This window comes from Dipteris shenzhenensis, chromosome 27, assembly GCF_047967505.1.
Source record: "Dipteris shenzhenensis isolate YYH24624 ecotype China chromosome 27, Dip_SZ_1.0, whole genome shotgun sequence".
Lineage (NCBI taxonomy): Eukaryota > Viridiplantae > Streptophyta > Polypodiopsida > Gleicheniales > Dipteridaceae > Dipteris > Dipteris shenzhenensis.
Genome location: NC_141622.1, coordinates 2,780,813 through 2,797,132, shown reverse-complemented (window position 1 = coordinate 2,797,132; position 16,320 = coordinate 2,780,813). Strand labels below are relative to the sequence as shown.

Sequence of the window (16,320 nt, the reverse complement as noted above, 5' to 3'; positions counted from 1 at the left end):
ATGGACTGGACAATTCGAAGCCGCACATGCAAAGGCCAAGTGGAGATCTTCCAATATTCTAATTTGTCGTGAATTTTGTTGAATACCCAAGACATCTGTTGCTTATTGGTGATTTTCCAGCCAATTGGGTAACCCAAATGTCTTACTATGTTCTCAGGATGAATAATCTGACCTGGCCAAAGAAGAGCATGCCGGTCACAATGCTTGAAAGGCAAGAGTTTTGATTTTTGAACATTAATATTTAGACCAGCTGCCAATCCAAAATCAGAAGGGTATCCATCAATAAGCGAAGCTCCAGAGGACAATTTTTTGGCATGAAAAAAGAATCATCTGCATAAGCCTGTGCAATGAAAGGCCGTGATCCAGGAATTTGAAGCCCCACAAGCTGTCCAGTATCTACCAGATGATCCATATAAAGAAGCAAAGGATGAGAAGCAATAGCATAGAGCAAAGCATTGAGAGGGTATCCTTGTCGAACTGACTGTCCCAGAGTCCAGGACTCAGACAAATGATTCCTTATAAAGCATTGAGCAGTGGAATCTGAGTAAAGCCAATAAATGACATTAACTAGCTTTGGGCCAAAACCAAGCCTAGACATGATTTGAGAGACATAATCCCACTGTATAGTATCAAATGCCTTTGCCACATCCACCTGCATGACCAAAACATCTTGTGCTGAATATTTAGCATATTCCATTGCAATGAGAGTATTCGAGATAGTATCATGTATATGCCTTCTTGGAACAAAACCATATTGTCTAGGATGAAGACCATCATGAAGAATATCCTTTATCCGGTGAACCAACATTTTGGCAATAAGTTTATATATAACAGGCATCAAAGTGATGGGCCTCCAGTCAGCCATAGTCTCACATAATAGTTTCTTGGGCACAAGCTTGACGAGACCATACTTCCAAGCTGAAGGAAGATGTTGACGCTGCCAAGCGACATTAATGAGCTGCAAGATTGGACCCTTTAATTCAGCCCAGAAGGCAACAAAAAATTCAATCGTCAAACCATCCCAGCCAGGGGATTTATGTTAACCCAAATGTTTGAGAGCATCATCCAATTCAATATCTGAAAAAGACACTTCCAGCAATGAAGCTTCTGGCAAAGAAACAATAGGAGAGACAAGATCAATAAATTTGCTCCAAGCCAATTTAACATGAGAAGTAGAAGAAGATGTCTGAGAAAAGAGAAGCTGAAAATGATCTAGACATTTTTTTTCTAACTGAGATTAAGTCTGGGTCCAAATACCATCTGATTCTTTGACTCTTGTGATAGATTGACTTTGTCTATATGCATGTAAATTCCGAAAAAAAGATTTTGAGGAACAGTCCTTATCTAGTGTTGGAAAGGTCACCTCCCCATCTGTAAGCCCCCATATGAGGAGAGCGTGGGGGGGGTGAACCTAAGCACAAAAGCATGGTACCCAAGTGCTAGTGAAGGGCCTGGCAGAGGCAGCTCAAGGCGCCTTCATGGCAGGATGCAGTCACGTAATAGGCGACCCGGATGGCAAGGGTTGCAGGCAGGATCTCGACCTGCAGCAAGCCCTGGACAAGGCGCAATGACAGCAGGTCAGCACAGCAGGCTGGAACAGGCCTCACATGGAGGCAAACAGTGGCGCAGGGCCACGTGGCAAGGCGGGGGAGCAGAGGCTGGGCTGGACCCTGTATATATAGTAGGGCATCTGCCCTTGAAAGGTGGGCCAAGGGCCCTTGTAATGAGAGCCCCAAAAGGGCAGCCCACAGTCCCATAAATGGGGAGCTGTGGGGTCGGTTTGGTCGGCCAGGGGCAGGGGGCTGAACCGACCAGCAGTCGGCCCTTTCTAGGGCTGCTGGGTCGGTTGGCTGGCCAGGCTCTTGGGCCTATATAAGGAGGGCCTTTGTGCCCTCATCACTCATCATCTGGAGCAGCAAATCCACCAGCAGAAGGAGCAGCAGCAGGGCTACCTTTGGGCCTATAGTCAGGAGGAGAAAGAAGTACCTTGTGCTGCAGACCTAGCTAGTAGGAGGTTGCCCACCTAGGCTGGTTTTCAGACAGCAAGGTGGAGAGGATCATTCTAGATGGAAAGTCTACTCACGCTCGAGGTGGAGCACGCGGGCTCGAGTCTAGAGATAGCCAGCAGATAGGAGAAGGACCTTGTGGTAAGATCAGAGGACCACACCATTGGTGGGACTCTGGATCTGTCTCTCTTGTATTGTGTCCATAGTTGTGGACGGAAATATATATTTTGGTGGTTTCTCTATCTGGTTGGTTCATTGTCTATTGATGAGTCTGCACACCTATTGTATGCACATAAGTAAAGAAGTCTGTGATTCCACTCCCACACCGCACACTGTGTGAGCTCCTGGGCATTACTATAAGTCTTCCGTTGCGTGTACCCTCTGTTGGGTATTTTCTAACATCTAGCAATGGCTTAACTGTAGCCCTTGTCTGCCATTTGGAAAGCTTACGTTTATCATTGGCATCAATTATGGAAGTAGCAGAAGACAATGAACTCTGTTCAGAAGCAGAAAGGAACCTTTGATGACTAATCTGTACCAAGGACTGCTTTTGTGATTTTGCCCACTGGATATGATGCCTGGTTTCTGCCATGTACCATCTTCCATATTCCTTAATGACATTTTGGATGCGATGCACAAAAGAGTTCCAAGCAAAGTCAATGTCCTCTCAAGCATGTGATAACAATGGCTTGCAAGCCAATCGAATCATTTGCTAGAATTTTTCTTGAGAAATATATAATTGATTGACTTGTAAGTGTCTGACTGGAGAGAGCAGCATATCATCCAGAGGCATACCAAATGAAAGGTTCAGCCAAAGAGGAGTGTGATCAGACAATTGTTGAGAATAGTCAGTCCACATTTGACATGTATAATCATCATATTGCTGAGCATGAATAAGATACAATCTGTCAAGCCTCGCCCAATACTCTGTAAAAGCGTTATGATGATATGTAAAGCCCAAAACTGAGCGGTGAGTTGCTGTCCATAAATCTGCGATATGAAGTGATGAAATCATATCTTCCCATTGCTGAATTTCAAAGGGTAGCATATGGGATTTATGAGTAGTATTGTCCTTCCAGTGAGGAGAATTATTGAAATCACCACAAAGTATAGCATTATTAGACCAAGGATATTGCTTTATGGAATCCCACATCCAAGCTCTACTAGCTGAAGTTTGAGAGGCATACAAGGAACCAATTTCAAGAATCTCTCCATTGATCATGCATTGGATAATTATCCATTGGCCACAAAGATCATTATATGCTACATAGGGCTGCAAATCATGTCTGGCTAGAATGCACACCCCAGAGAATTGATCAGAGCTTGCATAAAATATATCATATCCTGAAAAGAACCCATGTTGGCCAGCAAAAGAATACTGATTATGCTCTTTGCAGACACACAACATCTAGATGAGTTGTATTTATATAGTGCCAAAGGAGTCTCCATTTATTCGGGTTGCAGAGGCCCTGTATATTATAAGAAACACATTTAAGAGAAGCACGCATGAAAATATGTACAAGAAATGAGTAATCCTAAAAAAGAAAGGGAGGCATTAGGCCTCTGCCATTGCCTCAGGGTCTTGCTGACCCTCAGAATCCAATTCCCTGACAAGATCATCTTCTTCACAAAGTGGAATACCCTTCTTGACTGCATTGACCCATGCCTTTGAGATTGGGTTATCAGAAGAGGTGGATGGTTGTCCAGGAGAAGGAGCAGAAGCATCCCAATTACGGGATTGGAGAGGTCTTTGTTTGAGAGGCACTGTCTTCTTTGCAGTCTGCCAACCCTCATGAGAAGATGAGTTGTTTTCTACTTGCTTGCCCTTTCCTTTATCCTTATTTTGAGGTGAAATAACTTGACTCCCTGTATGAATTGAAGGCTTTGCCCCTTTGGCTTCTGTCTTTTCCACATAAATCTTCTGACCTCCTTTATTAGATGGCTGGGGAATGGCAGCTGGAGGAGGAGGATGAAGGATAGAGGGACACTCAGAAGCTAGGTGTGCAAACTTGTGACAAGGAAAACAAGCACCGGCAAAAATTTCCCATTTCAAAGCGAAATATTTCTTTCCCAAGTTAACACCCTCAATCTCAACAGCAATAGAAGGAGGGGTTGGTCTATCAGTATCCCATAAGATGCAAAAGCGATTTTTATTACTTGTGGGACGAGGGGGACAGATCACTTGTCCCAATGTCATTGCTAAGCCAGGAAGCTCCGTCCTCATGTAATTTGGGAAATCAACCACTTCAACCCATACTAGGCAATGGCGCTTGATGAGATTCTGATAGTCCTTATTAGGAGACCAAGGCATGATATGTACCATCTGACAGCCAAAAAATAAAGGGGACATTTCAAGCATTTTTTTTTTTGTCAAGGCATCCAAGAGATGAACTTCATAAAACCCTCGAGATGCAAAATATACTCCTTCCACATAACAGCCACCTAATAGGGAATTTACCCATTGTCCCACATCATTAGCCGATGGTAATTTCCCAGGGAAAAAGATGATGACTGCACTATGAGAGATCTGCTTCAGAGGATGCACAAGAGAAGGCAACTTCATTTTATAAGTGAGTTCCGGAGCACCGGACTTGCAGCAAGGAAAGCTGGGCACGGGACCTTGACAGAAGGGCACGGGACTTGCAGGAATATTGTGGGCAGCCGGGACCTAGCGCAACTCAGTGGTGGAATGCTTTTGATGATGGGTCGAAAGGTTCCGCGTTGCGAAGGCTCTGCAAGAGGCACACACAGCAGCACACACTGTCACCACCTTCTGGACACCACAGCAGCGCGCACATCAGTACACACCGTCACCACCTTCTCTCTCTCTCTCTCACACACTTTAAAAAAAAAAAAAGTGAAATCTTTATATTTCTGTGTGGGAAACCTCAAAGAGGTAAAAACCCACCAATAAGTACAAGGAAAAAGTTTTACAAGTAAAACCTCTGAGCAAAAGTCATGAGGTAGCCAAGTAAAAAGTTACATATCAAGCTGGAGGAGAATCAAACACAGCATCCTCCAGCTTCAAATTGTTGCTTTGTAAAAACTGATGGAGTGATGAAACCACACCATCAATAAAAACAAGCTGTTTTTTGCTCTTGTGATTCTTCTTGATATAGCTTGGTACTCGAAATTTTTGAATCAGAGGGACAAAAACCTGTTGTAACATGGGATGAAAAGATTCCAGTAAAAAAGGTACTTCTGCATCCCTAACAGAAGAAAACTCTGGCACAGACATCAAAGGCGTAGAAGCTAAATCAACATCTGTATCTTCCGAGGAAAAAGTTGCATTTGATGAAGTAGGATTCAGCATTTGAGCTTCATTCGGAGGATCAGTCTGAATAAGAGCAGGGGCAGTATCTTGAGAGAGAGCATACATATCATCCTGTAAATTGCTCTCTGCAAGGGGTACATCCATATCTTGAGTAGAAGGAGATTGATGGTGCTCAACAAGGTTGCAATCCTGAGCTTCTTGAGCAAGAGGGGGATTTGCTTGTGATTTATCAACTTTCCTCCATTAGTGCTTCGGAGCAGTAGAGGGCTTCGCCAAAGAAACCATAGCAGAAACCGGAGGAGAAGGGAGAGTAACCTTGCTCGATCCACTTAAGACCATTTGAATTAGAAAAAAGGAAAGAAGTGGTGACCCCTATGGCTTTGGCAATAGACAACATTCATGCACAAAATGAAGAATTTATAGAAGGATGGCAAACACCGATAACATGCAGTGGGAAAAGATGCAAAATGGAGCCTGATGCGCATCGGATGAGCAAATCCCAAATCAAGATCCAAAGTAGATGGCACGGGCTGCGTCATATCCCACAGAATGCAAAGACGAACATCACGGGAGGCTTGCAAGAACTCCTGTTTCGGAACATGGAGAGGCCTTCCCAAAAAAGCTGCAAGGGTTGGAAGATGCTGAAGAAGAGGCACAGGCAGCGCTTTGAGAGTAATCCAATTTGGACAATGAGTCAGAAGTGTTGCAGAAGGATCGAAAAGTGGATCCCAAGGCATAACATATGCGAAGAAACCAGCTCCAGGAACACCGGCATCATTAACAAGGCGCTCTACCACCTCAGTCGAAGAGCAGTGGGCATAGTAAAATCCTTTACCTAAAAAACAAAGGAAGAAATACAGTCCAGACCCACTGCAACATCAGCCCAATGATGGAGCTGAGGTGAAGATAAAATCCTGCCCATGAAATAGAGGCAGACTCCAAATTTCTGAGCCTGTCGAAGACCAGAAACCAAAAGGGCAGAATCCAAGGAACGAACAAGCGGGAAACTCGATGAAGGGACTTCTGTGACAGAGGCAGAGCACAATTGGCGAAGAAGATCCAGCTGGAGGGAAGAAGAGGGGCCATCAGAATCATCCAGCTTTGCCGATTTGATGAAAGGGGAAACAGGCAGACCACCATGCTTTCGCCGAAGAAAAACGCGAGTAGGAGCAGAGGCAAGGTGCTGAGGCGGAGAAAACAAAGGGGGAAGGAGGCTGCGCAGGGGACTGCTCAGGCTGTACGGTCTTCCGTACGGGCTGTACGGTCGACCGTACAACTTGTACGGAAGGCCGTACAGCAGGGATGAAGGGCTGTACAGGGAGCGCCACAGAGCATGGGAAACATACGGGAGGCTGCAGGGAAAGCTGTACGGGCTGTACGGGATGCTGTACGGGCTGTACGAAGGGCTGTACAGGGTGCGGTACTGGAGGTTGCAGGGGACGCTGTACGGGAGTCAGGGAACTGCACGAAAGGGGTACGGAGGGCCGTACAGCTGACGACAGCTGTACGGAAGAACGGGTAGGCAGCAAGGTCATGGAGGGGGGCTGTACAGACGGAAACAGAGAGGGAGACGAAGCTGGCTGCGCAGAGGAAGAGAGCTCCATCGCCACACCACTCACACACTCTCACACCACTTCGCGCACGCGCGCGCACACACACACACACACTTCTCTCTCTCACACACACACACACACACATTTATTTTTGTAAAAGGGATATTTAATTCAGAAAAATATACATTCATAGCTGTCCAATGTAGGACAGCTACTACTCAAATAGAAACAGTAATAAAAGACTTCCGACTGGGCCTGATGTCACATGCACCAGGGTCAAGCCCAGGTGGCAGCGACAACTGGCTGCCTAGTCAGCAAAATCGCAGCATATTTGGAAATTTATTTTTGTAAAAGGGATATTTAATTCAGAAAAATATACATTCATAGCTGTCCAATGTAGGACAGCTACTACTCAAAACTAGAAACAGTAATAAAAGACTTCCGACTGGGCCTGATGTCACATGCACCAGGGTCAAGCCCAGGTGGCAGTGACAACTGGCTGCCTAGTCAGCAAAATCGCAGCATATTTGGCAAGCTTTGGGGGTTCCCAAGGGCAGCACACAGTGTGGACAGAGGGCAAGAGGGGTACCCTGCATAGGCAGCCCCAAGGCCTTCCTGAAATGGTCCAAAAGGGCCTGGTTTTATAGGCAAGGGCCAACAACAAAACCGAGCCTGGTCGGCCAAAACCGACCAGCCAGTTGGTTGTGCTGGCCCAAGGTTGGCTGGTTCCCAGCCCTATTTAAGGGCCTTCAGCCCCTCTTTTCACGCACTCAGCCTTTCTCAGTTCAGGACTCAGCTCCAAGCCTCTAGCAGCGCTTCCAGCTAGCGTATGAGCGAGGTTTGGGTGTCCTAGTTCCGCAGTATAGTTCCATGTCCCGCATGTCGTAGTTGGAGTGGTCTCAGCACAGTTTGTATGCCAATTTGGCAACTATGTATAAATAAAGCAATGTACTATAGCTAGTTAGATCTCTTGTATCTCTCTTGCTTGAGTTCTCCTTGTTTGTTCATGTATGTTTCCACTCAGCTAGTCCCTGCAAGCTAAACCTGAGGAATGTCTCCATAGGAATATGTCACGGGGACGTGAATTCCTAATTTTTAGGAATTACAGTGACTGACTTGGCGCAATTAATTCCATGGGCCAAGGCAAAGGATTTAAGGGTTAGAGAGGGGTAAACTTGCAAGGCAAGGCAAAGTCATCTATTCTTGGCTCAAGTGGATTGGGGGCTAAGCCAGGGCTGGTTCTGCTCAATTTCAGATGAGAATCTCGTTTTTCTCGCTCCCCAGCTGTCCACACTTTCCAAGAGTCTGTTTCGTTGATTTGCTACCAGCCAGGAGCCTTGCGAGGTCCCAGCTTGTAAAAGCGCCTTTCCCAGGAGCTATTTGATCAAATCGCAATCCATCAGGGCCTTTCCAGGAGCTGTTTGCTGATTCCACATGCTGATTTTGTTCCTCCATAGGGTGTGGATAAAGTTGTCAGGCAAGAGATTCAAGAGATTCACGCACAGCCAAAACAGTTCCGAATTGGTTGCTACAGACTCTCAGGGAGAGTAGGCTTGAGGCACCTTTGCCTGGCAGGACTCGTAGTGCAATAAGGCACACAGGGGGAATTCTTTATGTGTAGACAGCTTATGCGGGTACTCTTCTTGATGAAGAAGAACCTGACACTCTTTTGAAGAAGCCAAGGATAATGTGCATTGGATGCATGCCATGCACAATGAATTGCAGTCCATTGATAAAAATCAGACTTGGGATGTTGTGGATTTGCCACCAGGGAAACATGCCATTGGTACCAAATGGGTTTTCAAAGTGAAAAGAAAGCCAGATGGGTCCATTGATACGTACAAGGCATGGCTGGTTGTCAAAGGCTATTCTCAGAAAAAGGGCAGATTATGAGGAGACTTTTGCTCCTACATCCCGGATGACCACCATAAGGTCAGTTATTGCCATGGCTGCAAATTTTGTTTGGAATGTCCATCAGTTGGACAAAAAAACAGCTTTCCTTAATGGGGACTTGCAAGAAGAGGTTAATGTCAAACAGCCTCTTGGATTTGAACTTTCAGGCAATGCACTTCAAGTTTGCAAGCTGAATAAAGCTTTATATGGGCTGAAACAAGCCCCACGTGCATGGTATGCCAAGATTGATGCCTTCTTGGGCTGACAATAGTCCCACGGAAAGCACCCTCTACATCAAGAAGGATGGGGGGAATATTTTGGTCATTATTCTTTATGTAGATGACATGCTGCTCACAGGTTCAAATGAGGAAATAATTGCAGATTTCAAAGCTGAGTTGAAAGCTGAATTTGACATGATAGATTTGGGCATGTTAAATTGTTATGTCTCAATCCAAGTGTGTGCAAAAGCTGTTGGATAGATTCAACATGCAAGATTGTAAGTCTATAGCAACTCCCATGGCGCCGGGGCTGAAGCTTACTATGTATGATCCAAGTGAATCAGTGGATGTCACACTTTACAGCCAGGCTGTTGGATGCCTCATTTATTTGTGCAATACACGGCCTGATATTCAGTATGCGGTATCTTAGATGAGCAGGTATATGCACAGCCCAAAGACAACACATTGGCAGGCTGTAAAACGCATCTTCCGTTATTTGCAAGGCACAAAGTCTTATGGCTTGATGTTTCCCAAGGGGGTGACTTGTAGATGCATGCTTATAGTGACTCAGATTCAGTTGGAGACTATGACATTAGGCAATCGTTTCTTATTGGGAAAAGCTTGCATTTCTTGGCTGAGCAAGAAACAATCTACAGTGGCTACTTCCTCATGTGAAGCTGAGTATAGGGCAGCTTTCACAGCGACTGTTGAATGTGTTTGGCTGTGTCGTTCTTCATCTCTTATTGGAGGGTCCTTCTCCAATTCTCACTGATAGTTAGAGTGCTATAGCAGTGGCAAAGAATCCTGTGTTTCATGCTTGCACGAAGCACATTAAGGTTCATTATCATTATGTTAGAGAGAAGTTGCATGCAGAGGAGATCAATATGATCTATGTGTCAACACATGACAATGTTGCAGACATCTTCACCAAAGCACTTCGAAGTGAGAAGTTTGAGGCATTTCGCAGTGCCTTGAACTTATCTCCTTTTGGTGATTGATCACTTCCTTATACATCACATTAGCACTGCATGGGGGTGTTAGAGTTAGTGGCATATTCTAGGCGGTGGCCAATGTAATTAATGAGTTCAGGGCACTTTTCCCTCACTAGGAGGTTTTTTTTCCCTAACCACAGTTAGTGGGTGAGTATAGTTTTGTCGCTTGGATAAAACTATGCTCAAATTGTACTCATCTTATCTTTTTCTAGTGCACATTAACGTTTTGCTCTTGCTCTCATTCTTGTATTTTGCTCCTTCACTCTCACACTGCTTTTATATCTAAATGTGTTAAAGACAGTTTGATTTCTAGTGTGTATATGATGTCCTCCCAGAGGGCGACTAGGGTAGCCAAGGGTGGAACCGGGTGCTCACCCATCACGAGACTGCAACGAGCCACCCAAATGTTCCACGCCGTGATGTTGGCGACCACCTCCCAAACGCTGTCCTCCCTGGAGGAGGAGGAGCTAGGCTGTGAGGAGGGATTGCCTCTTGGAGTGTTAGCCTCTAGATGCTCTGACCCTGTATCCGATAGGCTGGGGAGATCTCGTCAATCTAAAACGCGTGTCCTCCCTCGGTCAACCAAGCCACCATCCCCAAGGTGTAGTCTCTCTGAAGACTCTGCATAGAGGAGCTTCCAAGGCTCTATACCTGAGGTGAGGCCGGGAACAACCAACTTGCCTAGGAGGGCTTTGCTTTGCATCTCCGGATCAATGATATCCAAGCCTCCCAGTGCCTGTGGCTCACCATTTGCCGAGCTACCCGGGCTCTATTGTTCCTCGTGCCGTCCGGACCTGCCCAGAAAAAGTTTCGAACCAACCATCGGAGCTTCCCAATGCATCCTTTGTGAAAGCATCAACAGAAGGCGATATACCAAGCAGAAGGACGTGGTTTGCCACTAAGGCGTGCCCTGCTAGAGAGAGTATGGCCGAGCTCCAGTAGAGAAGCTTGTGCCGAAGACTCTCAAGGCTTCTTATATTCATGTGAGCATCACACTATTCAATTGTAAGTTAAGTAAGTACTATAAGCTCTGAATTCCAACAAATTTGTATTCTAGGCATATGAAGGTATATTGTTTCTGCATGTAAGAGTCTCAGAGAATTCCACCTAGCCAATCTGGCATTCGAGGTATCTCGCTGTCGCGGTATCCATCTAAAGCTAAAGTCAATCCCCCACTCACGGATCTCTTGTGTCTCCTTAAAGCCTGTGAAGAAACCTATGGATTTTGTCCAGTTGATCCGTGCACCCAAAGCCTCGCAGTAGATTGTCAAGGCGCCCCTTACTCTCTCCAGACTCGCTGTGGTGCCCTTAACATTCAAGGCCGTGTCATGTGCAAACTCCGAGTCAAGTAGCTTCTCCTCTTGTCTGATTGGGATCCTCTACTCTGTGAGGCCCGCCACCTGTGATCTCAAGTAATAGCCCAAAGACTCCACCACAAACAAGAAGAGGAAGGGAGCCAGTGGGCAACCTTGTCGGACCGAGCGAAGAGAGGAAAGGCCTCGCCCGTGTGTCCTCCGATAAGCATCTAACTAGAGGTCCCCGCATAAAGCGCATAAACTCCTCTTACCCATCTGTCTTAGAAACCCAATCTCCGCATAGTGCCCTCCAGGAAGGACCACTCCACCCTGTCGCAGGCCTTCTCAAAATCCAAGAGAAGAATGGCCAGCGGTTGTGACTCCTCCCTGGACCACTCCACTGCCTCCCAGAACGTGAAGATGTTGTCCAGGATGCTACGCTCCTAGACGAACCCAGTCTGTGTGTGGTGAATGATATCGGTAAGATGGGGCCGTAACCGCAAGCTCAAGACCTTGACGAGGATCTTGTATGTAGTATCAAGTAGAGTGATCGGTCTCCACTGTCGAATGTTTGACCTATCTCCCCCTTTCGGGATCAAACAAATCCACCCCCTACTCAAGGACTGAGGGAGGGAGCTTGTGTCAAAAATCTTCTGGCAAGCTAAATGGAAAGGGGTGGAGATAATCTCCAAGAAGTTCCGGAAAAAGGCCGAAGTCAAGCCATCCTCACTCGGACACTTCTGGGTCGGGAGAGCCTTGAGGGCTTCCCAAAGCTCCTCATCTGTGAAAGGCTCCTCCAGTCTGCTGCATAAATCCTGCGAGACTACTATCGGAACGTGATCCCAAACTACATCCCGAGCCAAAAGACTAGTTGGGGTTATCCTGTGCGTTTGAAAGAGTTGGCTGTAAAAACCTGTGGTCAGGTCTAAAATCTCGTGTGGGTCAATGTGCATGATGCCCTGTGAATCATGGAGACGCTGCAACTGTGTGCCTGTCGATCGGGGCCCAGTGGTCTGAAAAAATTGCTTCGTCATCCTGTCCCCTTGCTCTAACCACCGGGCCCGGGAGGAGTGATAGGAGAACTCAGCCTGCTGAATCTCTATGTCCTGGAGCTCATGGCGAGCGCTCTCGAACCTATTGCTAAGCCACTGAGAACCAGGGTCGTGCTCCTTGAGCCGCTCCATGGAGTCGAGGTCTCTCCTCAAAGCCCGCTCACGCTCCTGAAGAGTCCTCCTCCGCCTAAGGGCGTGAGCCTTCAACTCCTCCATGCTTCTCTTAATCGGTCGTCGGGGGCGGCGGGAGGCCCTATGTTGAAGAACGAGAGCGACGGTGACCCGGTAGGGCGTGCTGAGAGCATAGAAGGGATGTCATGGACCCGGATGTGTGAGTCTGTCCGTAGCTGTCGTGGCTCTGGCTCTCGCTCACGTCCGCGTCGTCGGCTAGACTGAGGAGAGGTATCTCGTGATTGGAAGAAATCAGTGATGGGTCGCTGAGTGTCCTCACGCTGTGTGGGCTACGCATGCTGTCGTGCCCGGAGAGATGCATCTCGGTGGCTGGTCATCTCATGTAAGAAAGCGGCTAGGCACCGTTGGTCCGGGAACTGCAGCATGCGTGTGAGGGGGCGGAATCCGTCGCGGAATAGGTAGTGGTACCGGCCTCGGATGGCATAATAGACAGGGCATCTAAAAGCAAAGTGCTCCTGCGACTCGATCTCCTGCAGGTCGCAAAGTGGGCATATGCGGCCCTCTCGTAGGATACCCTCTGCTCGTCCACTCTCGATCCGTAATCGGTGTGACGAAACCCTAAACTGGCCGAGTGAAATCCGGAGCACATGTGGTAGATGAATCTGTGTATAGCCCGGGGGCGTGATGGAACCCTCCTGTGAGATCTGGAGGCAGTGTCGGCGATAGCAATCGAGCTTCACAGGAAGCTCGGGATGAAGAAACCAAGTCCTCTAGGTGTGAAGCTGGAGCAGGTCCTCTCGGATGATCTGGTTGACCTCCTGGTCAGTGGGGGAGAAAGGGGATGGTGGAGCGTCGAGGCTATATTGAAAAGGAGGCAACCGGTCCATGTCGAGGCCCAGTCGGGTGAACCAACTGGAAAGGCGTCTATACCAACATCGCTGGTCCCATCAACGGATAAGGCCATAGAGGAGGATAGGGCTAGCCAGGGTAGGTGGAAGCGACCGTCGGAAGAGGAGCTGAAGTCCCTGACCCTGTGTAGATAAGTGATAGCCTGGAAGGCCGCATCAAGTTGTATTGGTGAGGCGTCGAATTCTGCTAAGATGATCTAATGAGGTACCGATGGTTTGCTGCGGATCATCCGAGCAAACATCAGTATCTGTAGGCGCTCGACGCGCCCACTCTGTGTCTAAAAGGTCGGCCCTCCACCATGGGCTGCCGTACATGCCTGTTGGGCGGACCAAGGAATCAAAAAGAAGAGACTTGGCCCGCGGGTCCTGAAAGTGAGAGTGGTAGCACTGTCGCTCCAGTCTGGCAAGAGCGGCATAGCCTGGGCTGATCTTGGCTCGCATGGCCGGGCGCATCGTGAAGATCGGGCCTGAGAATACAACGCCCAGGTATGTATAAGAGTCGACTATCTCAACAGGGTCGCTGGCGAAGAGGAACTGCTCTCGGTGCATAGCGGGTCGGGAGGTGTTGAAGATCATGACCTTGGTTTTCCCAAGGTTGACCTTCAAGTCGTGGGTATCACAGAAGATCTGAAGTCCATCCAGGTGTTGCTGAAGACCACCAGCAGAGGAGGATAGTACTACATCGTCTGCGTATAAGAGAATCTGGATGACAGCCTCCGCAAGAGAGCAGCCTGCACCTCCGAGTGTCCTGATGGTGGTCTTGAGCTCGTCGATGTAGAGGCCAAATAGAGTCGGTGACAAGGGACATCCTTGTTTGATCCCTATAGTGCTGGTGATCTCTGTGGTCCAGTTGGTACCAATCCTGACCCAGCCCATCACCCTCTCATAGAGAGCTACTACTGCCCATATAACCTCCGAGTCGTAACCTAACTCTTGCAAGCGTCTGACAAGGTGGGCCCGAGGAATAGTGTCGAATGCCTTGCGGAAACCCACAAAGCAACAATATACCCTCTGTCTCCTGTGTCTGGCCTCCTCAATGATTCCTCGAAGTGTAAAAATGTGATCGTAAGTCGAGTGATCCATCCTGAAACCGGCTTGTCGAGATGCCCTGAGGCCTCGTATCTCTGCGTGAGTGCTGACCTCACCATCTAACACTGATGCATAGATCCTGGACATAACATGTCCAATCATGATGGTCCTGTAATTCCCTGGATCCATGGGATTTCCTGCTTTGTGGATGGGTGTAATAGTGTTCAGGGTCCAGGCTCTAGGGAATCCGTGGCAGACAGCTTCATTGAACAACGTTGCCAGGATGGGGGCTAGAGTTTTGATACCATAGGCGACAAACTTTGTGCATAGGCCCTCATGATCCTTGGCTCGGCCGTTGTGAAGCTTGTGCGCTGCGTGGGTGACTCCCTCGGTTGTGAAAAGGGTGCAAGATGTGGGGCGGGGGGTGGCGGAGAGGTCAGGAGGGGGCTGATCAGGGATATCATAGAGTGTGCGTGCGTAGGAGTGCCAGAGGGAAGTGTCTGTGAGGGGGGTAGGGGATCAGCGTTCTAGAAATTTCCTCCAAAAATCCTTGGAGTTGCTACTGAACAGGATGTTTAGTAGCGTATCCTCATTCTGGCGCAGGAAGGCTAGCTTCTTGCGACGGACTAGGCGGCGATATTCCCGGGTGAGGTGTGGGTCAGCCCTAGCATTTCGTTGGGTCGTGAGTCGGAGTGTGCGGCGTAAGGCTTTACATTCGTCATCATACTAGCTATTGCAAGGGGTGGAGCCAACGGGTGGGCGGCGGGTAGACCGAGTAGTGTAAGGAAAGATGTGGCGGGCTGCATTGTGGAGAGAGTGGGTGATGAGGGCGGCTCGGTGATCTAGAGAGGGTATGGTGTCTATGTGTTTAAGGAGAGAGGCTACGTGGGCTGAGTAGTCAGGTGAGAGGTTATGATCAAAGTGTATATCATGATAGGTGGTGTAGTGCGGAGTGTGGCTGGAAGGGGCTCGAGGCGTAAGGAGATGAAAGAAAAGGTAAGTGTGGTCGGCTCCTAGGGGTAAGGGTGCGGTACGGAAGTCAGTGATCTGTGAGGCTAAAGCAGGAGATCCCAAAATGTAGTCGACGACACTGGCTCCTCCGCCATGTGGGAAACATGTGAAACCAGAGGAGGTGGGCCACCGATCTAGTCCATTGTAGATAACCAGATCATGTATACGTCCAAGATCCAAAAGAGCCTGCCCATATGCAGTGACGGGGGCTCGACTGTCGGTCGAGGAGTGGGGGAAGCCCAAGTCCTCTATGTCCATCTCAGGTAATAGGACCGGATCTGAGTGGAAATCTAGGAGGGATGTTTGATGTGTGCCTGTCCGTGCGTTGAAATCCCCAACTAGGAGGACCTCTCCGCGTCTGGAAAACTCCACAATGTCTGGGTGGAGATCTAAATAGGGGGATATCCCCGTATCCTCGCGTAGCACCCGTGCGAAGTGTGACGTCTCAGGGGGGAAGTAGCAGACTGCAATAAAAAGGTCGCGTGTGGAAGGGCGTCGTAAGCGGAGCCATAGGTAACGGGCGTGAACATCCCGTCTGACCACGGATATCAGACTAATGAGTGCTGAACGGAAGAGTACTGCAACTCCGCCTAAGCCTCGGACCCCCCTTGTATCTCTGGTCTCCTCACGGAATACTGACTCCCAGGTATAGCCACTGACCGAGGGGAGAGGGCGCTCGGGGCTCTGGTGTGTCTCTGTATAGAAAACTATGTCACGTCCAGTGTATGACTCTGAGAAATTCCCAGGGTCAGACCATAGGGTACCATTATAGTTCCATATGGTGCATGCCAAGGGTACTGTGTGCTGAGTCTGAATCTCATAGACCATGTCTCCCTATTTGGGGGGGGGAGCCTACGGTCTAATCAAGATGATCTTGCACAAGATGATGGGTCCCTGAGATAGAAGACAGTCCTTTTTCTTCCTCTCCACCATCACGATCGCTATGGGATTTCCATT

The 16,320-nt window shown here is 48.2% G+C and overlaps 1 protein-coding gene and 1 pseudogene across 3 annotated transcripts in view; one reads left to right on the top strand and one right to left on the bottom strand.

The window, feature by feature from the left end:
* LOC147883736 (uncharacterized) overlaps positions 1-16,320 on the top strand; it is a 76,369-nt gene that overhangs the window by 33,342 nt on the left and 26,707 nt on the right. The gene's annotated exons all lie outside the window — the stretch shown is intronic.
* On the bottom strand, positions 242-16,191 carry LOC147883737 (uncharacterized; annotated as a pseudogene).